At 39.5% G+C, this 24,894-nt stretch overlaps 1 protein-coding gene across 2 annotated transcripts in view; it reads left to right on the top strand.

Moving 5' to 3' along the window:
- SPTBN1 (spectrin beta, non-erythrocytic 1) overlaps positions 1 to 24,894 on the top strand; it is a 195,735-nt gene that overhangs the window by 586 nt on the left and 170,255 nt on the right. The window contains exon 1 of one of the 2 annotated variants that reach the window (XM_045884988.3): positions 194 to 330. The exons of the other annotated variant lie outside the window; for it this stretch is intronic. The gene's annotated coding sequence lies outside the window, so the exon portion shown is untranslated. Of the gene's footprint in view, positions 1 to 193; positions 331 to 24,894 lie in introns of those variants that run through there. 2 annotated transcript variants of the gene reach the window in all.

Here is a 24,894-nt window from a genome sequence, read left to right as displayed (position 1 = left end):
GGGGTGGGTGCGGAGTGGGCAGCAGGGAGGTTGTATTCTCGGGTGCCCTCCCTACGGCCGGGGCTGGTGGGGAGCGGGGGCGGCGTTGACAGGGCCCGACTCTGCGCGTAACGGTACGGGGGATGCGGCCAGGCGTGGTCCCCGCTGCGCAGCGCTGCAGCTGAGCCGGAGGCGGCGGCCCGGCGCCCCCCCCACCCCCCCGCCCATCATCGCGCCCGCCCCCCGCCCTCACCGCCGTCCCCACTCTCCCAGGGCTGGGCGTGAGCCGCCTAGGGGCGCGGAGCCGCGGCGGCGCCCGCCCTTCAGCTCTAGCCACCCACTCTTCAACAGGTTTGTACTAGCGCGGGGACCCTCCGGGCCGGCCTTTGGGGGGCGGTGGGCTGGAAGCCCCTCTCGTCCTCATCCCTCACACCACGCCCGCGGCCCTCTTTTTTCCGGGGGAGTCTTCCCTTTGTTTTTGTGAGAGGAAAGATGCCAAGTGTCTGCCGTCAGATGGGGAGGGGAGTGTTGTCGATGTCGGTATACAAACCAAGTCCATTATTTTTCCAATCAAAAGCCGGGCCACAGAGCGAGGAGAGGGCGAGTGTGGGGGTGCTTCAGCAGAGGAGAAAAATGGATTCGGTGGGTTTATTTGGGCGGGGATATGCTTTTTTGGCAAGATGGATGGCTCCCAGTGCCCTCGCCGTGATGCAGCACAATGCAGCAGTATCGCGGCCTCCCCTGGTTCTCGCTGCCGGGGCTTGGCAAGGCCACTCGGCGCCTGCGGCCCCCGCCCGGCCCCACCCAGGCCCGGGGCTGCCCTTGGCCGGGGCCGGGAGCTGCTGCTACCTTGTCATGCTGCTTCAGCTGGATGTGGCGTCAGGAGGACCAGGTCACCTAGCCGTGAAGGCGGGGGGGGGACTGGTTTGGGGTGACCCCTCCCGCCCCACCGGTCGGGGCAGTGCTCGGACGAAGGGGCGTCCTGCAGCGCTAAGGGAGCCGGCCTGCGGCTGCGGACCGAAATCTGATCTCCGACCGAGGGACCTGAGCCCTAGGGAGGGGCTGCAGGGAGGACAGGCCCGGTGGTGTGCGGAGGCAGTGGTGCAGTCAGTATTGGGAGTCGCAGTGTTTTTCTGTGCATTACCCATAATCTGTGACTACAACCCAACTATCCATCGATTTCTTCATAGGTGAAAAGTTGATTAATTGAAGCTTTACGGTGGTAACATTACAGTACCTCTGGCTTTGGTAAATACTAAGGATATGAATTTTTCCCGTAGGAAAACATTTTTTGAAATAAAAGGATTGGTGTGTTTTAGTTCTTATGGCTCTGAGACATTTTTAAAAATATTAACATTCAGTAAGTTGTTTTAAAAGGAGCATATTTTTTGGTGGAGGGTAAACTGTTTCTTTAACCCGTATTTGCTTTATTTTTATCATTTGCTTTTTCAAGCACAGTTAGAGATTTGGATTCTTTATTAAGGATTATTAGGTAAGTGTCATGATTGTTGGTAAATTGGTATTCAGATTGATTTAGGTAGCCCCAGTTAAGTATCCAGTCATGACTAATGGGATTATCATGGTAACTGGCTGCATTTGTGTTTGTTTATATGTATTTTTTGTGTACATATTTTTTGCAGATGTGGCTGGGGAGGGGGGTGGAGAAACGCAGACCACCAAGGCCTCTGGCTGGTATCTGGTTAGAAGGAGATGATGCCCAGTGTCCCCATCTGTTTAGTCTGGGAACACCGGGAATTTCTCTTCTAAATGCCACTTCTACAATTCACTTATTCAATGTGGGATGGCAAAGGGGACACATCTAAATGTCACCTCTTCTAAAATGTATACCTGAAAAAAGGCATTTCAGTATGCTAACTGGAAGGGAAGGTCAGTGTTTCAATGCAAGGGCATATCTACTTTTATTTTTAAAAAATCTCTAATAATGAATCCAGCATTTGATTTTATGTGGCTGTGCTGAATAGAACTGAATGTAAGTTGTGTGGTTTATGTGCATTATTTTGAGTTTCTCTAATAGAGGGCCATTAAAATGTAGAATATTTTTGAATTTGGATTTCATCGTTGCTTTGGTTGTATAAAACTGTGATGCATAAAGATGTTTGGGAGTATTGTTTCCATGGATTATCCAGACATTTTGGATTTATTATGTTGTAAAAAATATCCTGTGTTGATGGCGCAGGGGGTTTAGCTGTTCTGACTTACACACCAGGTGCAGAATTCTGTTAGGCTACTCTTTGTAACTGTCCTCTCTGGACTAACCAAACCCTTCATCTGAGAGTAAGTATTAGGACAGTGAGGAAACTGCTGTGCAGGCTTGCTGTGCAGAGCATCTCTTAGGGTGAGACTAGTAACAACAGCCTGTGATGTTGTAGGAGCAAGTGAGAAGACCTCACTCTCTACTTGTGACACATCCTTAGCAGAGACTTGGCATTGGCATTTCCTTAGAAGAGTTTGAGTGGTTATTGAGTGCTGTATGAAAGCATGACTCTACATGCAGAACACTATTTTGAGGACTAAACAGACATGATGAGTGGAAATTATTTGATGTGGTTTTCGTTAAAATAATAAGCCTTTCGTTTTAAGAGCATATTCTTAGAATTCTAGAGCTATTCACACACACGTATATATGTAATATAAAGAGTGATAATACTCCTTTAATTATGTTGGGCCATGACCAACATCTGCATTATAATCAGTCTTTAATTAGTGTTCTGTGGATTTCCTTTTGGTAGTCCTGGTTTAATACTACTGGGAAACCATTCTTCCATAAGGAAGGGGCTAATACCCCTTCTGGAAAGGCTACTTCTGTAGGTTTGTCGAAGTGAGTAAAAGTTCTCATGGATTTCTCTTTTAAGTTTTCAGTCTTTGCTGTCTCTCAGAGCATCTTTTTTTCGCAAAAGACCTAGTTTAGTATTCTTGATTTTTCTGATAACAGTTATCCTGTATCCAAGTTTATATAGTGTAGGAATAGTATCATCAATTTCTTTATCTTGGTGGGTAAAATGAAACTACCCCAATTAGAGACACCCACACTTCTGTTTTTAGACGTCGCTAGAGAAGGTGTTTTCATAATGTCTCTTGCTACAGTAGTGAGGTTTGTGCAACAGCAACATCAGGAGCTTGTTATAAATGCAGATTCTTAGAGGTCTCATCCCAGACCTATCCAATCATAATTTGCATTTTAACAAGACCCCTAAGTGGCTTGCATGCGTCTTAAATGGAGAAACTGCTCTACTCCTTCAGCAAGGGACCTCCATATCCTTCTAGTATCTTTCTTTTGTTTTTACTTTTGCTGAAATATCGGCACATTTTTTTCCCTTGGGTCACTAAGTGGTGTGGAAGAAAGGGATACACTGGCTGTAAATCATTTAATACAGAAATACTTTGTAAAGTTCTTTAATTTTTAAATGGAGCCTTATTTTTTTTTTATAGTTTATTTAGACTAGTCAGGTTTTTTAGTTCTTTTCTAGAACACCTCTAAAGTTGAAAAACAGTCTCCCCTCTCTGCCTAGACAAAAAGGCATTGGCTTTGAGATAGCAGAACTAGAGTCCAGGAAGCTAAGCCCCTGAGTGCAAGGGCCCCCTCTGCTCCCTTTGCTCTTCTCTGATCTCTTTGTCATCAGTTACTTCTCCTGGTATATTCAGTGTCCTGCCCTCTGGTCCATTGCCTTCTTAAAGTTCTTTATTAAGTGATTTGTACATACAAAATAATGCTCATAAAAGATCTGTGACAGAATCATAAATCAGTGGGCACTCAGGCACCCATCACCTAGTTCGGGAAGAAAAACCTTGTCATCGTGTATTCATAGTTCCCTGTGTGATCCTCTGTGATCCCATCTGAAGCAGCCACTGTCTTGAGTTTTATGCTTATCATTCCCTTGCTCTTCTTCATGGGTTATCCTTTTAAAACTTCTTATTTTATATAAAAGAAATTACACTTTATGTATTTTTCTGTGACTTGCACTTTTAGATTAACATTATATTCCTGAGATTCATTCATTTTGTGGCTGTGGTTCATTCATTTTTACTGCTGTGTAGTATTCCACTACAGCTTATTATTCCTTCTGCTGTGGATAGAGATTTGGATTGATTCCATTTTTTTGCTCTTATACAAAGGCTACTGTGAATATGTCTTCTACATGTCTTTTAATACATATGTGGAGATAGATACAAACACACATTATCGGTCGGTCTCTTTCTCTCACGAATGAAATTTGCTGGATAATTGGGTATGTGTATCATCAGCCTTACTAGATATGCCAAATGGCTTTTCCCAAGTGATTGTACTACTTGTGTTCCTACCAGTAGAGTGTACGTGTTATAATAATTCCACAACTTTGCCACTACTTCATTTACCAGACTTTAAAATGTTGTCCAGTTGATATTTATGAAATGTTATCTCATCATGCTTTTTATTTGCCACTTCCCTGACTATTGATGTTAAGTATATTATTGGCCATTTGGGTTTCTTCTTTTGTGAAGTCCTCAGTAAGCTTTTGCCTATTTATCTTTTAGATTTGTTTCTTATTGATTTGTAGGAGTTCTTTGTGTAGATTGCCTGCTAATCCCCATGGGTTATACGTGTTGTAAAAATTACCTCCCAGTTGGTGTTTGTTTTTAAAAACTCCTTGTGGTTTCTTTTGATGAACAGTCATTTGTAATTTCAGTAGAGTCATAATCAGTTTTTGTCCTTTAAGGTTTGTGAGGACGATTTTGTTATTGCAGGAAAATTTTTTTTTCCGTTGGGAAAGAGCATTAGTTTTGTAGTCAAACCGATCTGGGCTCAGATCCTAAGGCTTTTGTATACTAGCCATGTGGCCACAGCCAGGTTTTGGCCTTGGGATAGTTCATTCCTCTTGAAACCAGTTTCCTTATTAGCAAACTTGAAATGATAATACTTTGTGATACAGTTGTGAGACAGCAGGGTACAGTGCTAGGTACATAGTAGGTGTTCAGTTAATAACAGTGCCATTACTTTCTCTTCAAACTACCTAAGCTGTATGAGCCACTGACCTCTTCTAAATGCTTTCCCAAAACTGCCTTCATATTTTTATGTCAAAAGAGCTAATAAATGGCTTATTCTTTTATTTTTTTAAAAGGCTGTGTTACAAGTGGAATTTATATATTGATCAGCACAGGCTGTACAGGACCACTTACTGGGAACCCTTTGTCAGCTCAGGTTCCTGTTCTTGAAAATAGTGTAATTATAGTTCTTTTTACCAGGAAGCATTTAGACTACTGTTTTCCCTTTGCTGCTACTCGAAGATTACCCTGCAGTATTGTTTTTGATGCAGTAAACAAATTATTGGATACCTTCTCTTGCCAGGGCTTGAAATTGGGTTAGAGTGATGGTGGTGTGGGCTGGTCTAATGGTGAATAAGATTTAGTTCCTGAATCTAAGGACTATATACTCTATAGAATGTATTCTCGGTATGTCCCCAGCAGATAAAAGACCTCTTATTGACCCAGTGTGTGACTTTGGCAAACCATTTACCCTTCCGGTCTCAGTTTTAAATTTATAAAATGAAGGACGTAGATGAAATTATAGTGGGGGTTAAAGCCTGGCACATGGGCACCATTCCCTCCCTCCCTGGCAGATCAGAAAATCAGCCATGACACTCTTTTTTCCACAGAGTTGAGGTAGAGCCTCAGTAACATTCTCAATATAGTGTTCTAGGCAGTAACTACCAGTTGATTGGATCTCATGCTTAATTTTTAAGATCCTGTATATCCCTAAAATTCTGTGATGGTAAGATATTTGAGTAACACAGCACTCTGGCAGAGTTCAAAATACAGTGGAACAGGAGGAAATCAAAAGCAGGGAGACAGGAAATAGGTGATTGCGGGTGGGGGGGTTCCGGAGGTTAAGGGAGCAGGTTATGGTGGTAGCCAAGGGAATGAGAAGGAGGGGAGAGATGGGAGAAGGGCTGTGATGGCCCAACCCTGTGCCAACTGCTCGCAGAGTGAATGGATGGGAGGTAGACCTAAGTGGATGAGGAGCTAAGGTGACCTGGGTTTCAAATTTGGATGATGACAGAAATAGACGCCGTGAAGAATGGAAATCTGGTTGGGAAGAGAATCAGTTTTGTCTTTGAACTTGTTAAATTTGAGATTCTAGCAGAAACCCTTAGTGGAGATAATGTTGGAGGAGTTGAGAGGTCAGGGCCAGTGTGGCTGATGGGAGGCTGTTGGATGCAAGGCTCTTGAGCTTTAGGCTCTGGAGTTGCACAACCTGGTGACTCCATGTACAGACTAAGTGACCTTGGGCAAACTACCTTGACCTTTCTGTGTGCCTCAGTATCTCCATCTGCATGATGGTAACTATCACAAAGGATTATTAAAGCTAAGTAAGATAATCCACTATCACAATACATTTTAATTACCATGAGACATGGACGGTTTGCTTAGTCTTAATTTTATGCTTTCTTTCAAATAAATATTTTGATTTATTCAGAAAAGATACATTCCAGCAAACATACTATCATTCAGATAAATAATGCTAAGTTCAGTCTACATTAAACTTGTCCTTATGTACCATGTCTAAATTATAGGAAAGGCAAACCTAACTAAAGCCTATTTTTAACAAATAAGGAAACATAAAATCCTACTATTGGGGGAAAGGGTATGAACAGATAGTTTATAAAAGAAGAAATCAAGGAAAACAATAACTATAACTATATTAAATTGTTCAAACTCACCAGTAATTTGAAACACAAAACAATTAGATTAATTTTTCCACTTTAATTGGTGGGTAAATAATGCTCTCTGGGATGCTATAAAATAGGAGCTCTGCATTATCTGTTGGGAGAATATTTGGATTAATACAAACGTAGTAGAAAAAACTGGGTTATATATTTATATAATAGAAACCTTAAATGTTTATATTTTTTGGAGTGAAATCCCACTTGTAGTTCTGTAACCTAAAAGAAATAAGTAAAAATAAGGACAGAAGTTTTTAAACAAGGATTTTCTTACCGTTATTTATAGTGAAAAAGTTGGGACATACTCAAATTATGGCACAGGGACAGGATGGAATTCAGTATAGTGCTTAAAATAATAATGGTTAGAATATTACTGAAATAAGAAAATGCTAACAGTATAGTATTCAGTGGAAATACCTTTATGCAATGCTATATAATAGGGTATAAGTCCAGTTTTGTTATAGTAAATAAAAGACTAGAAGGAAATATATTAAAATGTTAATGCTTTAGATGGTGGGTTGATGGCTGATTTCCTTTCTTGTAAGAAAGGAAATTCTTATGACTTAAAGTTTCTCATTTTGAGTTTTGAAAAATTTTAAATAGAGAAGAGTACAGTAAATCTAATAGACTACCACGAGGACCATTTTTTTAATAATCAAAAAAGCAAGCAACACTATGTTAATTGTTAAAAAAAAAAGGAAAGAAAAAAGCAAGTCTGGCCACTTATAGGTCATTATTAAGGAATAGTTTAAATTTCTAAAGAATTGTCTTATCTGTCCTTCTGTACACTCTAAGAGCAGAGGAAAAATGAGTAAGTTAGCATCTTCAGGGTATAGGTCTCAGAGAAAAGTAGAGCATTTAGATGTGATGGAATGCTAACTTGACTCTACACTAACCTGGGTCAGCTGAGAAGGTGGGGAAGACCAGGATTCTTTAGTATTTCCAAACCGCATACTTACACAGAGAGGGCAGTAGACTTCGGTGACATACTTGTTCTCACTTGTGGAAACTCAAACATAGCTGCTGAAGCTAATTTTGTAACCATTAGACCATCATGTTTCTTTGAAATTGGTCAGAAAAGTAGATGAAATTCTGAGTGAAAATTTTAAAATAAAAATAACTCCAGATTTATATTACTTCTGATTAATGGTTTCTCACCATTTGGGAATATTATAGGCTAAAGGTGAGAGGACTGAATTTTAATAATATCCTTCCTTCTTTGTATGAAATGAAATTCTTATGTATGTATGTATATGATATTTATTGCCTCTATCACATAGGTGAGACAGAGGGATGTATGTATGATTGAGTAATCTCTACCATGAACAGAGGCAGAGGGCTATTTTAAGACTTTTAAAGTGGGGAATTTTGTAGAGATAACATTTTGAAAGTGAATCTCAGGAATGAATCACATTGCCCTTCATCTTTGGGAGGAAATAGTTCTGTTTTACAGCCCAGATTCCCAACTGTGTTGGTACTTTGTAAAATGTAGCTTGTAGAAATGAACTATTTACTTCCATGAATTTTGTGGGTTTTTTCTGCTGTCAATTTTAAGTGATTGATTGAGGAGGATTTTAGGTTAAGTGTGCTTTGAGATCTGAAAGTAAGATGTTATAATTTCAAGATTACTTTAAAGTTGACCCTTGTTTATTGGTGTCATAATTCCATTCTTTATAAACTCTATGAGAGTAAACATCTGAATGATTTTTAGAGCCATTTGACATCTCTGATCTAGAATCTAGAGCATCCTTCTACTTGTGATCTTTAACATAAACTTGAAGCCATTGGTTGGGCAGTAAAATCTGTATTAAAACATAATTACAGATTTTTACCCAACAGATGAACTAGGGTGAAATGCAGAATGACATATAAATAAGCAGAATTTATTCTTTGGCAGTGTATATGTATAATTAAATATGTCTATGCTTAGAAAGTGGTTATCACTTGGTGATGTGGATTGTGGAAGAGCTCTAATTTCATCTCTCCACATTTCCCAAATTTTTGGAAGTACTTAACAATAAACTCTTGCTCTTTATCAAAAATATCCTAACACCACAATAAGCCTCATTTTAGATGGATAAAAACTAATAAATAAAATGATTAATCAGCTAAATATACCCTTTGCTATTCAATTTTCTTTTCTGCCAGAACTTACAGAAAACCAGTCTTAATACTAAAGGCATAAAGAGCACTGAAATTTTGAAAAGATGTTTCCATTCCTTATTTAAATATGCAATTTGTTAGAGCCTTGGTATTTTATTACTTCCCGTGGAGTGTGGGAAAAGATGTAGGAACTGGGCCACAAGGGAGCAGGGTAAAAAACATCCTCCAGGAGATCAGCCTCTATGGCTATTGCCTCTGGCTCTGAGTGGGGTTTCTTGTTGTTTCCTTACCCTCTTGGAGAGCAGGTACGGGGGTAATTGTTGTCCTAGTGTGTTTGCTTCAAGGCTAAATCTAAACATTCAAGGGCTGTACATTTTTCTGGAATGTTCTTCACCAGCTGATCAGTCTTAGGGGTGGGATAATGCATGTTCTTATTGTGGTTTACTCCCCCTCCCCCTTTTAGCCCTTTTATCTTACTTATTTAAAAGGGAAGGAAAACCTAGATGCTTCCCTAAAACAAAGCTTATTTATTTTGTTCTGTGATGTTTAAACAATTTCCATTATATTTTTAAATCTGTAGCATGGGAGTGCTTTTATAGTGAGTACAATAGTCGTAAAAGTTAAAATATTCATTCTTTTTTACCTTCTTACAATCCCTGAATATTTGACAGTGTCTGCTACTCAATACAGTCTGCATAGTTTTTTTTCTGAATGGCTTATGAAGAATGTATACTTTCCTAAGGTTATAAATTAGCATAAAATCATCTAACATAAAAATTTTTAAATATTTGATTACCAAAATAATAAATGTTTATTATAGATCATATGGAAAATAAAAGTGAATACAAAGAAGAAAATTGAAATTACCAGATATTTAGTGACTCCAGCAGCATGCAGTTAAACATTTTGGTCTTTATTCTTTAAACCTTTTTCCCTGTGCACATACTCATCTCACAAATAAGGGCCACATTCTCAGCTCTTAGGTTAAAGATGTCAAGTTTTGACAGTCTAAATAATCACTTGATGATGTTTATTACTCTTCCTGTCAATACATGTAGCATGACAAAACATAAAATCCTATTACTGGTCTTATTTAAAGCTATGGCATGGACACTTTTGCCCTGAGCTGTTTTTAGTGGTAGGGGTGAGCAGTTTTTAGTGGTAGGGGTGCTAAAGAAAAATGGTAAAGAAATAGAAATCCAAATTTTATTATACTTTTCTTCTTTGACAAAAAATTTTTATAGTGGAAAAATATCAGAAATTAAGTTCTCATTAGATAATGTGTGCTTTCTGTTTTGTTTTGGAAAAATTCTCATCAGGGTTGCATTAATAATCCCTTGAGGGACATCTCCATATCCTTTGGACAACATCTGATTTTACTTTTATCTTCAGATTTCAGAGATTCTTTAAAACAGCTACCCCGTAACAGTGTTACAAATGGAATGGATGTGGTTATTAGAATCTGGGTTTTAAAGGTATTAAATTTTACTGGGCTGGTTTTGGTTGTAACTGTTGAAAACACACACTAAGAGCTCAACTTTCTTAGGGTCCTTGTATTGGCTGAATTCTTTAAAATTTATCTTTGGATCTAGGGTCTGTTTCAAGGAGAAAAAGCAATATACTTACTTGATTATGCAAGCCAGCTGTTTAGGCCTTGGGACATTGGATGGATGGAGGTGACTTGCTAGCACCTCTTTGCTGCCTTAATTCTAGTATTTGGCCTTTTCCTGAAGAAGGTGCTAAAGGGTTTTTTCATGTGCTTAGGGAAAGGAGTGGGAACAGGGGAGAAACACCCTTTCACTGGAAGAGAAAGAAAGCCCTTTCTAGCAGTTTCTAGTAGGTACTTTGTGATTATTAATGGTCTTGTCTGGAGTGGTGGGCCTGGAGGAAACGTGGCAAATGTCCTTCTTCCCAGGTTTAAACACTGAAGGCCTGTGGTAAGGAACTACCTTTTACAGTTTATTTTTTACAGTTCCTTTTACAGTTTATTTTTTAAAATTTTTAAGATTTTATTTATTTATTTGACAGAGAGAGAGTACAAGCAGAGGGAGAGGGAGAAGCAGGCTCCCCGCAGAGCAGGGGGAGCCCGATGCAGAACTTGATCCCATGGCCCCGGGATCATAACCTGAGCCGAAGGCAGCTGCTTAACCAACTGAGCCACCCAGGCACCCTCCTTTTACAGTTTAGAGGGAAACTCAGCTGGGTTGGCTGATGGATGGATCGGGGTTGGGGGTTGGAGCTCAGCTGCAGTACATGGACTTCCTCTCTCCAAATAAGGGATTCATCAGAAGCTCCCGACTTGATGGGAATCATTCTTTTTGAGGACAGTCACAGCTCATCAAGGGAAATGCTTTGATGGTTAATGTGCCTGGCCTGTCTGAAGCCTGCAGTAGGGATCTCAGCTGAACCTCCAGGCAGCTGCACACATTGGGTCTAGCACTTGGGGAGGTATTGAGGTGAGACAGTGGTCTCACAGTGGTCCCTGCACCCCAGGGTGGTGGGGGGAGCAGGGGGCTGGAATGTGGCCTTATCCGGACCTCTGAATGGATGAGTACACCTGTCACTTTTTTTAGGAAGTGAGTGGGGTCAGAGGTATCCCTTGGGTAACTTCTCTGAGAGGGGCCTGGTCCTTCTCACAGCGAGGCTGACAACTCTGTGCTGCCGGCTGTCCGTAAATACCCAGCTTATCTCCTGGGCTGGAGTCAAGGATGACCAGGATCCTGGAGCACAGACATTCACGTGCCCTTTGAGCGGGAAGGAAGCCAGCGCACACCTTGTGTTGTATTCTTTGTTTTAAAGGTAGGTGGTTTTTTGTTTTTGTTTTTGTTTTGCTTTTTGCCTGTTTGCTTGTTTTTAAATCAGCACCCCCTGCTAAAGGAATTTCTGAGTTTCCTTGATAATCAGGATGATTTTTCATTTTGAAATGCTTATTTTGCTTTTGAAGTGCGTGTTCCTGACTTTAAGAACACCAGTTTTCATCCTAGCTCTTAAAATCTCATTTGATTCATAAGGGGGGAAAGTTTAATTAGGGAGCAGGTTAATTTATTGTCTTATTCCTGAGGAAGACTACTCTTACCTGTCAGTTAGTATAATATATATATAATATATATATATAATATATATATTTCCAGCTCTGAAGAATTACTTTGTTAGTGTATGTTGCATGAATGTTTTATTCCTAATTATAGTATGTATTTTCGTTGGACTACGCTCTTGTTAAAGGAAACTTTTGTTCATGTGAAATAAATCTTTAGTGGATTGTATTTGAGAACTAGCCTCAATGTAATGTTAATGTAAAGGGTATATTGATAGCTGGCCTATCACTGGAATGTTGTGCAGCTGTGCAGAGCATGAGGCTCAAATGTGCTAATTAAATAGATTTTTTTTTAGCGAGAATGGAATGTAGCAGCATGTGGTTAACCATTCCAGGTTGTTTTTGAAGAGGACTTTTTTTGGCCAAATATTAACAGTTAGAGAGTACATTGACTTAGAGGATGTATTGCTAGGTTAAATTATTTTTTTAAAGGAAGTAATGGGACTCATTAAATACTGATGATCCTTTAAAATATACACTGATTAATAATCTGCTTCAAGATGTAGGCAGTGGGAACATGATTAGGGCTTAACATCTGTAGTTAAGGCATTTCTTTTTTAAGATGTGACCTTGCTTTTTTTCCCGTCCATGTCAGTTCTCCTTACTTAGTTGGTGAGTACTCAACCTTTTTTTGGGCAATGGAGTATAGCATTTTCCCCGAGTTTGAGCAGTGTTCTGATACTTGTTTTGGGGACCAAGGTAAGTTGGATTATTTGGATTAAACTGTATCCACACAGATGGTGGTCTGATTTTTTTTTTTTTTTTTTTTTTTAGTCAGATGTTGTGCAAAGTGATCTGATGGGAATAAATGGCAGGTTGGTTGTGTAATGTGGCAACATCTTACTTAGTGTGTCTTTAGAGATAAGTGGGATCTGATTCCAGCAAGGCTGTGCATAAGAAGTTGGAATGCATTGGAGAACTGCCAAGAGATTGGGAGCAAGCTGTATGACAAGCACTAAGGCAGCCTTGGCCTGCCTTAAAATAGCTACAGTTCAGCAGAATAGCTTGAAACTTGTCATTTCACTTGAGCAAAATCACTCCTCTAAATGTATTACCAAGAAATAGAAATGGTAGCTATCCTCTTTAGTAAGGTTTATTTTTGTTTATCTTTTTGTTCCAGCAGTCTTAAAATCTTTTGCACCTGTATGTAGGAATATATTTCTGTGTCACATATTATCTTGCATAGTTTTATCTGGACTAATTAGTGATGCATTATCCCAGACTTCACATTGAGGTTCCCCTGCCCCACTCACCCCACTCGCTAATTGCGGTTTGAATAGAAATTTGGGCCCTGAAGGCTAAAAAAAAAAAAAGCCCCATATTTTATATGTCTGAGAGTCATGTGGATATGGATTATTGATGTTTGAACGTTAGAACCTTGTAGAAGCATAGTAAAGGGCATTGGTTACTGTCCTGCAGAATCTTTTTTTTTTTTCTTATTCCTTTTTTGACTCCGTATTAAGTTTTTTGCAATTTATTGCGGTACTTGATTCTTGTTTGTAATTGATTTACTTTATAATTCTGGTCTCTCCATTTAAAAGAAAAATGGGCTTGTTTTTTGAAGTCAGGACGATGAAAAAGTAGGAGTGGGGTTGTGCAGCCTTTAGGAGGGGTCCTATATAGGTTTGAGCCCGATAGTAACATGATCAGCATCTGCAGAGGGTGAGGGATGGCTAGGTAGAGGTGGAGGCTGCCTGAGGGGATAATCCAATCAACTTATTTATTAGCTTAGGTGCTGTGAAGATGAAATTTTTAAAAAAGTAATAGATTACTGAATGGAAATAAAATAAGAACAGAGAGGACTTATATGTTAAACATAATATGAAAACAGTGAGTGAACTTCCTCTAGGAGGGCTTAAATACAAACCAAATTTCTATTAGGAATTTCTTGAAAGATGGTATTAACAGATATCTTAATTATCCTCTAAAGTCCGTTAGAAATTTGGACTTAGACTAATTGCAATAATCTTATAGCTTTTTAGAGTACCCTGCAAAATGGCTTTGTTTCTTATATATTGCTGTCATTAGATTTATAAGTTCTGAATTTTGCTTTGTCACTTTCAGTATCTTAAACATATTTCAGGGGGGATACTTAGCTTCTTTAGATATATTGATCTTTTCATTCTTACATGGCAAATGAATTCTCTATATGGTATTGTTGACAGTTCGGAAAATTTCTTTATTGAGCCCATGATTTCTAAATTTTTTTGTTTTTGTCTTTCCCTTCTTTTACACATTCCTTGATTTTTAAACACACTCTTGGATAGCCAGATTGGTAAACTGAGTTCAGAAGATGTGAACTATAAGCTAGAGCCACCAGTTTTTTTACTTAACACTCCATTATCTGATCTGCTTGTGAAACTCTATTTTGGATAGTTTTCACCTCAGATCATCCATTGAATTGCAGTATGTATTCCTTTAATCTTGCAAGAGATTTCAGTCATTCACTCTAAGATAAAAAAGCAAAAGGTAAAATACTTGAATATCCTTTTCTTGGGTTATTGTCTGAATTAAAAAATTATTCATCTTAATTCTATACCTGCATATTGTATGTCATCTCTTTGTGTATGCCTTATATCGGCTCATCAGACTGGGAACAAATATTTAGCATTTAAGATATTCCAGACATAAGAATTTACGGAATTTGCTTATAAATGTTAGGGGATGTACAGAACAGACCCAGGGTTTTAGCTGGCTCTTTGTGCAGTGTGAAAGCAGATGGAAACATTACAGAAATCTGCTGCAGATGGCAATGAAAGAGACAGGTGAGGACCACATGGAAGTTCATATCAGGGGTAGATGGAGTACTGAGTTGGTTTATGAAATACTAGCCATCTGACATGTTTCTACAGCTGTTGTCAGCTAGCTGAAAATAAATTCAACTTGTTGGAATGGTAAGAGTTTTGCCATCTGAATAGGCTTAGATAAAATAGTGCTTCAGGTGCCCATAACATGGTCTATTATAATATTGTAAAGGAAAAAAATGGTAATAAACCAAATGCCCATCATTGGTAAGTTAAAGGAGGAAATATTATGGAGGCAGTACGATGTAGTGGTTACATGTGCTGACCTAGGGGCTGCCTGGGTCTGAATCCCAAGTCTACCTTGGACTCACTTTGGGACATTGGGCACGTCATTAACCCTACTCTATCTCACTTTCTTCACCTGTAAGATGGGGGCAGTGATAATACAGATGTTAGAGGGTTCTTATGAGGATTAGTAAGTTGATAGAAGTAATGTGACAGTCTAATGCATGGCAAATATTTATTAGTTATTATATTGATAAAAATATTATTCTTGAAAACATTCTAATAACATAGGGAGCTTCTTAATATAAAGGAATAAAAGCAGAACACAAGGTTATTTAAATGGTATGATCTCCACTCTGTGGGGAAATAAACACACACACAAAAGAAGGGGAAATATTCCAAATCTTAATTTTTTGTAGAGTGTGGTAGTATTGTGACTTTTGTTTTCCTGTAAGTGCTTTTCTGTATTTTCCAATGTTCACCAATAATCATGTCTTACTTGTATAATTTGAAAAAAATAAGCTTTTTTTGAAAAGTCCATGTCACCCCTTGCAAACAGTATGTTAATCTTAAGAACATCCTGTTTATTCTTTGAAAGCCCGGACCTACCATTTGGCCAAAGTTTGCCTCCTTCTGATTGTACAATATTTTCACATTCTTACAAAAGTGCCTCAGAGTAACGAAACTCCAAACTTTTTAATTTCATGACTTAGATTTTTCTACTAATTCAGATTAATGATGTTTTAAAAACAACATAGACACCTGTCGCTACGTAAGTGCCATTTATTGGTGATATGATCTTGGACAAATTGTGTAAGAGAGTTTTGGTTTTCTCATACAAAGGGGAGATGAGGCCAACAATTACCATCTACTAAGTATCACAGCGCCAGGACTAAATGCAGTAATACATACTCATCACTTCTGGCATATTACAGGCACTCGGTAAGTGATGCTAATTCCCTCACTGCCCGTCCTCACTACCCACTCTTGCCAACAAACAAATTCAGTTTGGTCACTTCACATTAATCCATACAATGGTGTTTAGTTTTAACTCACTGATCCTTAGTGCTTAATTTAAGACTCCGTAGACCAATGTGGCTTTCTTAAAGATTCATCCTTACAAGCTTATTCTACCGTCTGCCTCCCCATTCTTCACATATTTCCATCTGTGTTTATTTTGCCACTTCCAGCCAGTTTACATAGCTCTATTTAAGAGTGTTCCCTTCCAGGGCGCCTGGGTGGCTCAGTTGGTTAAGCGACTGCCTCCGGCTCAGGTCATGATCCTGGAGTCCCGGGATCGAGTCCCGCTTCTCCCTCTGACCCTCCCCCCTCTCATGTGCTCTCTGTCTCTCTCATTCTCTCTGTCTCAGATAGGTGGATAGAATCTTTAAAAAAAAAAAAAAAAAAAAGTGTTCCCTTCCATAGTGTATCAGGCAGTTCAGGCTTAGTGCGACAGGAACAAGCATCTCCAAAATCTCAGTGGCTCAAAGCCGTAGATGTGTATTTCTCATTCATGTGATATGTGCATCATAGGATGGCAGGGGGCTCTGCCTCACATTTTTCGAGCTTGGGAACCCTGGCTGATGGGTCATACAGAAGCCATTGGCCAGAACTAGTCACATGACCTTGCCCAACTGCAAGGGGAGCAGGCAAGTGTAATCCACCCATATGACCAGAAAGAGAGGAGACTGGGTATGTGTCATCATTAGAAGTTTCTGACCCGGGGCGCCTGGGTGGCTCAGTCGGTTAAGCGACTGCCTTCGGCTCAGGTCATGATCCTGGAGTCCCGGGATCGAGTCCCGCATCGGGCTCCCTGCTCGGCGGGGAGTCTGCTTCTCCCTCTGACCCTCCTCCCTCTCATGCTCTCTGTCTCTCATTCTCTCTCTCTCTAATAAATAAATAAAATCTTTAAAAAAAAAAAAAAAAAGTTTCTGACCAAACATAGATAATGGTGTAGTTGCTGTAGTCTCACTTTACATTTCCCATCAAGTTCTTTGAAGCACTAGCCCTTTGCAGTATGTTAACATGTGTTTTTAAAAAGAATGCTGGGGCGCCTGGGTGGCTCAGATGGTTAAGCGTCTGCCTTCGGCTCAGGTCATGGTCCCAGGGTCCTGGGATCGAGTCCCGCATCAGGCTCCCTGCTCCTTGGGAGCCTGCTTCTCCCTCTGCCTCTCTCTCTCTCTCTCTGTCTCTCATGAATAAATAAATAAAATCTTTAAAAAAAAAAAAAAGAATGCTGGGCTAAGTAAAATGTAATAGGTTTCTTTAGTGAAGCACTTCTCAGAGCTTTCATAAGCTAATAGGCTTTCTAGCAGGAAGAGAAATAAATATATGGTGTTTCCCAAACTTACATTAATTTGGAATTCTTTTTTTTTTTCCAAAGCCTCTCTTAGGCCTGGGGTTCATAGAATATGCTTTGGAGTATACTAGTCTGTTCTCATACAGAGCAAAAATACTAGAGATTCATTTTAATTATTACATACATTAGGAAGAAGCTTTGTTTTTATTGTTACTAGAGTTGATTATTTGAAGAGTCTTATTTCTACTATTATGAATCAAATGAATTTTTTTTAGTTATTATTGGTTACATGCCTGTGTTGAATCCGTAGGATTTTTTTCTTCATTTAGTTGCTTTTGTGTTTTAAACTTACCATTGAAAAGAGGAAGGTAAATAAACCATGACCACACATCTTAGTTGTTAGAAAAGATTAAATTGGTTTGAACAGATCACCCAAACACATAATTTTTTATTGGCTTCAACATTTTTTCTTGGTTCCCTCTGACTTTCCATAACAAATTTTCTAGAAGTTTTGACACTACTGAAATGAGGGCTCTGATAAGAAGCAGAAAGACAACTTTTGTCAAGAGGTATTACATATTTCTCTACCAGAAGGCTTTGGATTTAAACACGGTATTCGATGCCAGGGATTTTATGCCTGCATATGTAACAAATCTCAGTATGGAAGTTTTCACTTAAATATGGCTGTAAACTTCATGTAATAAACCTTTAGGTAAGAAGGAGCTCTTCCTGTTTCATAACTATGCACAAGTAAAACTTAATTATATATGACCAACTCCCCAGACCTTTGAGTTTATGGCTTTTCTTTTTTCTTTTTAGTGATGAATTCAGTTTCTTTCTTTTTTTTTTTTAAAGATTTTATTTATTTATTTGACAGAGACAGAGATAGCGAGAGCAGGAACACAAGCACAGGGAGTGGGAGAGGGAGAAACAGGCTTCCTGCCGAGCAGGGAGCCTGATGTGGAACTCGATCCCAGGACCCCGGGATCATGACCTGAGCCGAAGGCAGACGCTTAACGACTGAGCCACCCAGGCACCCTGAATTCAGTTTCTATTAGAAATTATGAAATCCAGGCTGAGAATTCAGTTTTCATTTTGTCTTTTCTTTTGTGAATGAAAAGGTGCAGAGGGCAATTATTTCCTGATAGGAAAGACACTTTTAAATCTGTCCGCTAATTCAGTAGCACCCCCCTATCCGGCCCTTTTCCCACTACCATTATAGTCAGACCTGACCAGTTCAAACCTGCCTTTTGAAGGTGACTTGCTAGGGTTTGAGGCAGGAAAAATCTTTAGAGCCACGGTTCCCAGTCTTGTCCTTTTTGTTGACTTTAGTCTCATTGTAGAGAAAGCATTCATGACCCATCACAAAAACAAACATTAAAAAGCATTTTTCACGTGGCCTGGAGCTGACAGAAGTCAAATTTAATATATCAAGTATTACAAACATGAGAGCCATCGCTGTTCACCACAGGGCTGTTCCCGAGCCTACTCCCAGGACCCTTGCCTGTGGCAGGTCTTTCAGGCGTTTGAGGACCAGCTGTTAGAAGGTTGTGTGGCAGAGTAATGTTTTCACATTGCAGGCTGCAGCTCATGGTCAGAAAGATTGTAGAGAATACATAGAATTAGAAGCTTTAGAGCTGGGCGGGACCCTGTGGATCTCACTACATCCACAAGCTCAGAGAGGCCAGGTAAAGCCACACAGCCTGGTGGTAAGGGCTGAAATTACCACCTCTGCTTATTTGGGCCATTTGTGATGTGTTTTAAAATTAGACACATGAGGTGAAGCTACAAGTTTAATGCTCATGTTCTCTGTTTTCACGCTGTCAAACTAGCATTAATGTTTATTGGGAAATATTTATTGGGAAAACTGTTTTCCCATAGATTAAAAATATAAGAGTTGTTTGTTTTTGATTTAGGGAAAGAAGAAAAGCCCATTGTGTATGGAACTAAAAGATGGCACATACAGTATATCCACCTTTGTCTCTTTTTTTAATTTTTAAAATTTAAATTCAATTAATTAACATATAATGTATTATTAGTTTCAGACGTAGAGGTCAGTGATTCATCAGTCTTCTATAACACCCAGTGCTCATTACATCACGTGCCCCATCTTCATCTTAATAGAAATAGCAAACACCTGTGCCCTGGCTGCCTCGGCTAGGCTGGAGGAAGGTGAAGGTCATTCCAAAGTAGAAAGGGGTCTGGTTAAATATTACTTTGATAAGTTGAATATGTTTAAAAATGTCCAGGCCCAGGGATGTGGATAGAGGCTGACTGAGGAATTCTCTGTGTCCACAGATGGTTTGTGCTATGATTTAAAGGGGGATAAAGGACAGTTCTGAAAAACATGACCCTTACCAGCCCCCCATCCCCTCTACCCCACATGGATTTGTATGCATGCAGGAAATCTAGGGTATGACAGGTAAAAGTAAAAAGAATGAATCCTATCGTCCCAGTCTTCTTCTATGGAAGGTAAGACTTGGGAGAGTATCTTACAGTGGTTGTGTTCTGTTTCTGGACCATATTACCTGATGGAACCCTGCCTGTGCTGGTTACTGAGTGTGGGTCTTTGGTAAGTAAACATATAATTTATCGTCCAACCTGGGTAGTTTGTGAGAGTGAAAGGGGTGGGGCGGGGGGGGGGCGGTGCTTTTAACAATTGTACCAGGACAACTGCCATAAACTGGGACTATCTGAGGCAAACAGGAAATATGGTCACCCTAGTCTTATCAAATTACTCCATCTCTGTGTCTCAGTTCCTTCACGTTGTAAAATGGGTGTGATGATAAGACTCCCTTCTTAGGGGATTCAGATTAAGTGCAATAGAATGTGTAGTGTTTGGAATGTTGCTTGGCACATAATAACTGTTCAGTAGAGTCAGCTATTAAAAACAGACTATTATTTAGGATATTTAATTCACATAATAACCACTTATATATTCAGTTTACTTTCTGCTGTCTTCATATTATTTCTCCATGGCAAATGTTCTTAATTTTACTGATTGAATAATCACATTTACTAATGATTTCTTCCATTTATGGCACCTGCTCAGACTTAATTTTCTTGCTTTATCTGAGCCCTTTACTCTGACAAAGGCCCTGAAAGTAAAATTTACTGTTACTGTGTCAGGTACCCAGGTATCTGCCACTTAGTTATGTGTAATTAGCATCTGTGGACCAGAGAAGGAAGGACATTGGGGCACTTGTTTATCAGGTGGTAGCAAATTAGTATTCATACTAGAGACACAGTTTTTATAGTTGGCTCCAAGATATAGGAATGGTTGGGTGGTTGAGTGGGGGAGGATGCCAAAACTAGGTCTCTTCCTTGCCTCTCTCAAGTTGGATTTTCCCAGCACAGTGATATGTAGGATTGCCAGATTTAGGAAAAACAAAGAAACCACAATGCCCAGTTAAAATTGAATTCTAGACAGCACTTCTTTTTAGTATAAGTATGTCTCGTGCCATATTTGAGGCATACTTACACTAAAAATTCCTTGTTTATCTGAAGGTCATCTTCAATTTGGATTCTGTATTTATCTGGCAATCTAGTTATATAGTCTAAAGAGACTTTTTACCCTGTTCAATCTGACCCACATTTAGATAGATAGACAAAAGTATATAGTCCAGTTCCTATTGTAAATTTTGTGTGAACTCTAAAAACGTCTATGTGTTTTACTCTCAATGGAATGGACAGTTGAGAAGTTGTTATGAGGAGCTGCTGCTGGGTATCCACCAAGGCCAAGATGAAAAGGAATATAGTCTGGTTTGCCACAGCAGCAAGGATTACATTTGCTCTCTGAGAACTTCTTGGCTATGAGTATGGATGGACTTAAGCCAGCCCTTTCTCCTTGAAGGGAAGTTATTTGGTTAAAGTGGGTTGTTGAAGCCTTGGTCAACTCAAGGAGTTCTCAGTTTTGTGACAGAATTACATTAGTAATAATCTGGGATGGTGGGCGGGGGTGTATTTTGGATCATTTATATTTCACTTCTCAGATAGAGGGAACAACTTTTATTGTCATGAAGATTGACCTTCAAATACTCTTACCATTAAAATCTCCTCTTCCTATTTTTGACTTTCAGTGCTATTGCCTAGAAAATGCTGGTGAATTTTTTGCATCAGCCTTGGAACTCTGTCAGCATTAAACCTGAAGGGCACTGTGTGCCTCTGGGAAATGCTGATTAGAAGATTAGAGGCTGCGGGAACCTGAGTGTCTATTCGCTTTTTTTTTTTTTTTTAAACACTCTGGGTATAATACCTCTGTTAAGTCTCAGAGAAAAAGCTTCACCAGGTTAATGTTACACTTGGTGAAATTAGTAATGGTGAGAGAAGGTTGGGATTGTGCCCTACCGGAGAAGAGTGAGCCACAACACATGGGTTTTGGACCAATACTGGCTTTTTAATTGCTGCCATTTAAAAAGTTAAAGGTACAAGTTTCAGTTGAAAAAAATGAACAGTGGCAAGAGCTTACTGTCAGACACAGATAGTATGTGGGTGGGTTAGCCAAGGGAAAATAATCCAATTAGAGCTGTTTTGTGCAAAGAACCAGATTTGGAGGTGTATTTTGTTGTTAACTGGTGGCTTTCCAGAAAATAAATTATTTGTATACAAAGACTTAGGCTAGCCAGGCTTTGGATGCCGATGGTTATTTTGAAAAACTCTTTTCCTTCCTGTTCTACTTTCCTTTTTGAGCTGTCTTCTTTTCTACTCATTGCTTTCTTTAGTGGCCCATTCCTTTTGGATGTGGATTTGCTCTTGAAGAAATTCTTGTAAATTTGTCGTGATCTGGGGCACCTGGGTGGCTCAGTCGGTTAAGCAGCTGCCGTCGGCTCAGGTCATGATCCCAGAGTCCTGGGATCGAGCCCCACGTCGGGCTCCCTGCTCAGTGGAGAGCCTGCTTCTCCCTCTCCCTCTGCCTGCCTCTCTGCTTACTTGTGCTCTCTCTCTCTCTCTGTCAAGTAAATAAATAAAATCTTAAAAAAAAAAAATTTGTCGTGATCTCATAGGATTGATTTGCGTGACGAGTGGAATATTTGGCCTAATTGCTTACATATATTAGTGTTTGTAGGCATCTTGTTGGATGAGGATTGGCTATTAATGGTAGAAATGGTCACACTTTAGAACAGTGATTCTCCGTCTTGGCAGCACATTGGCATCACCTGAGAAGCCTTTAAAAATGCAGATGTCTTGGTCCCACCCCCAGAAAATTTGGGGGTACAAAATGGGCGGTGGGACTTGGAAGCGCTCCTCAGGTGATTCTAACACACAGCCGAGTTTGCATACTATCCTTTGGTCTGCTCTCAGAATCACGGCTCTAGCCTATGCTGGCCAGTAGGGTAGCCGTGAACGTCATGCGGCTACTTATATTTACACTCATTAAAGGTAACTGAAACTAAAAATTCAGTTCCTCAGTCACACGAGCCACATTTCAAGTGCTCGGTAGCCACATAAGGCTCATGGCTAGTGTTTTGGACAATGAAGATAGAGAATGTTTCCATCACGGCAGAAAGGTAGATTTAGGCTCTCCGTAGGGTGTCAGCAAAACAGAGTGAAACATTTGAGAGGTCTGACACAGGAAAGACAGGCTTGGAATAGAGCTAATCCTACAGAACCTGCCGATACTGAATTACCACATAACGTTTTTAGCAGCCTTTTTCTCAATGGCCTTTGGCACCAGAAGCCCTGCAGCAGTTGGTGCGATGGATTATGTGCGGCATCTTGCTGAAAGGCCCTATTTCAAACGGGCGGGCCTGAAGGGGTGTGGTAAGGGTGGAGGGCAGGAAAAATGTGAATGCCACCAAGGAAGGAGAGAATTAAGCTTTATTCCTGCAGAGCCGAGGAATGCCCTTAAAGGGACCGAAGCATGAGAATTTGGGGTTAAAACTAGGTGAGAGGGGAAAAAATCCCTTCTGTTGAAGAAATACCTTCCCCCATTGTTTGCCCTCTTGGCTCATCTTTCGTGTGTGGGAGAGAAGGGTGGTGCTAGCTCATATTTCCAGGGAACTTTCCATTGTGGGTTCCTGTGTTCTCGGGAGGGGGGGCAGGTGGGCAGATGGGGGTTGAGAGAATGGGATCAAACTAGATCATTTTTATTTAGACATAGCACATGAATCCAGGTAGGGTAGGGTTAAGAAAAAGAGAAACCGGTAGGGGAAAAATGAAATATGCTGAAGGATGTATATTTTCTAAGTGATGCTTTCCTCAGGCAAACCCTTTTTCTAGAATCTGTTTTCTTTCTGAAACCTACTTTTCATTTTATTTTTATTTTTGGCAGTGTGTTGAATTCTGTTCCTCTTTCATTCCCAGAGCGCTGTTTCTTGCTTCAGGATAAAGGGTGGCATGTCACATGTCCTGCGTGGTCACAAAGCTGGGTGTGAGCATCAAGGGTGATCTTTTGGACCCTTTTCCTCAGATTTCAGTGTTCTGCATTATCTCATCCTAGTGGCTTCTTTGTGATTTATAGTTTCCTCCTACCCTTCACCATTAAAAAAAAAAAGGCCTATCTCTTGTTATATTTTTGGCTGCAGAATAACTCCAGATGGTACATTTTGTATAGGAAAAAACAGAATTTTTCACACTTTTCCGTGAATTATTTTCCTACTTTCAATTTTAATGAAGTTATTAATCTTACAGAGGACTCATTTGTAAAAGAGACTAATCATGAACAAACACACTTGTATACAATATTCCATTGGCAAAAATTGAGAGTATTATTGTTCTTACATCTTTGTATCATTTGTTAGTCTTACATCTTTAGCATCAGATGCTAAAATAACAATCCAATTTTCTAGAAATAGAAAATTAAGAAAATGAACTTTTAGTGATTGGGTTTGACGTTGCGAAATGAGTTCCAAAAATGGATCAAATAAAATGATGTAATTGAAAGTACTTTGAAAAATACATGGCAATATAGAGATGTAAGTTACTGATTTTTACAGTTGTAATTCTGACTTAAGAGCTGATCTGTTTTAAATGATGAAGCGCTTTTGCGAAGAGCATGCATTCAGAAATCTTTAATTGGGCATGTTTTGCAAATTATTACTGAGTCTGGATTATTTACAGAAAATGTTCTTTCCTTTGAAATGATATTTTCACTATGGTTTTGAATTAGTTGGATTTTTCTGGGTCAGGGAGAGGACCTATGATCTATTCTTTGAGCCTAACTTTTTTTTTTTGAAAGAGAGCTCAGGAGAGGGGCACGAAGGAGAGGGAGAGAGAATTTAAGCAGGCTCCCTGCCCAGCATGGATCCTGACGTGGCTGGATCTCACGACTGTGAGATCATGACCAGAACTGAAATCAAGAGTCAGATGCCCAAATAAATAAATAAAATCTTAAAAAAAAAACAAAAAACAAAGAGTCAGATCCCTAACCTACTGAGCCACTCAAGCACCCTGAACCTAACATTTTTAATTCTCACTGTGTTTCTTTAAGAATATAAGAAACACCTCAGCATTCATCGTTCATGCTGATCTCACAGAGCCACCCTAAGAATCTGTTTAATTTTTCCAGGTTGATGATGCAGAGAATAGAAAACAACTTTCAGAGATTTTATAGACAGATCTTTTATTTCCAAAAATATTGAAAGGGTCTTCTCTGGTTGTGCTGTAATTCAGTTAGCTCCACAAAAAAGGGAACAATCTTGAAATCACAGAAATGGTGACAGGAAAGTTCTT

The sequence above is a fragment of the Mirounga angustirostris genome, unplaced genomic scaffold (assembly GCF_029215605.1).
Source record: "Mirounga angustirostris isolate CCGP_5_RB_7025 unplaced genomic scaffold, mMirAng1.0.hap1 SCAF_10, whole genome shotgun sequence".
NCBI classification, from domain to species: Eukaryota; Metazoa; Chordata; class Mammalia; order Carnivora; family Phocidae; genus Mirounga; species Mirounga angustirostris.
This window is presented reverse-complemented; position numbering and strand designations above follow the sequence as displayed.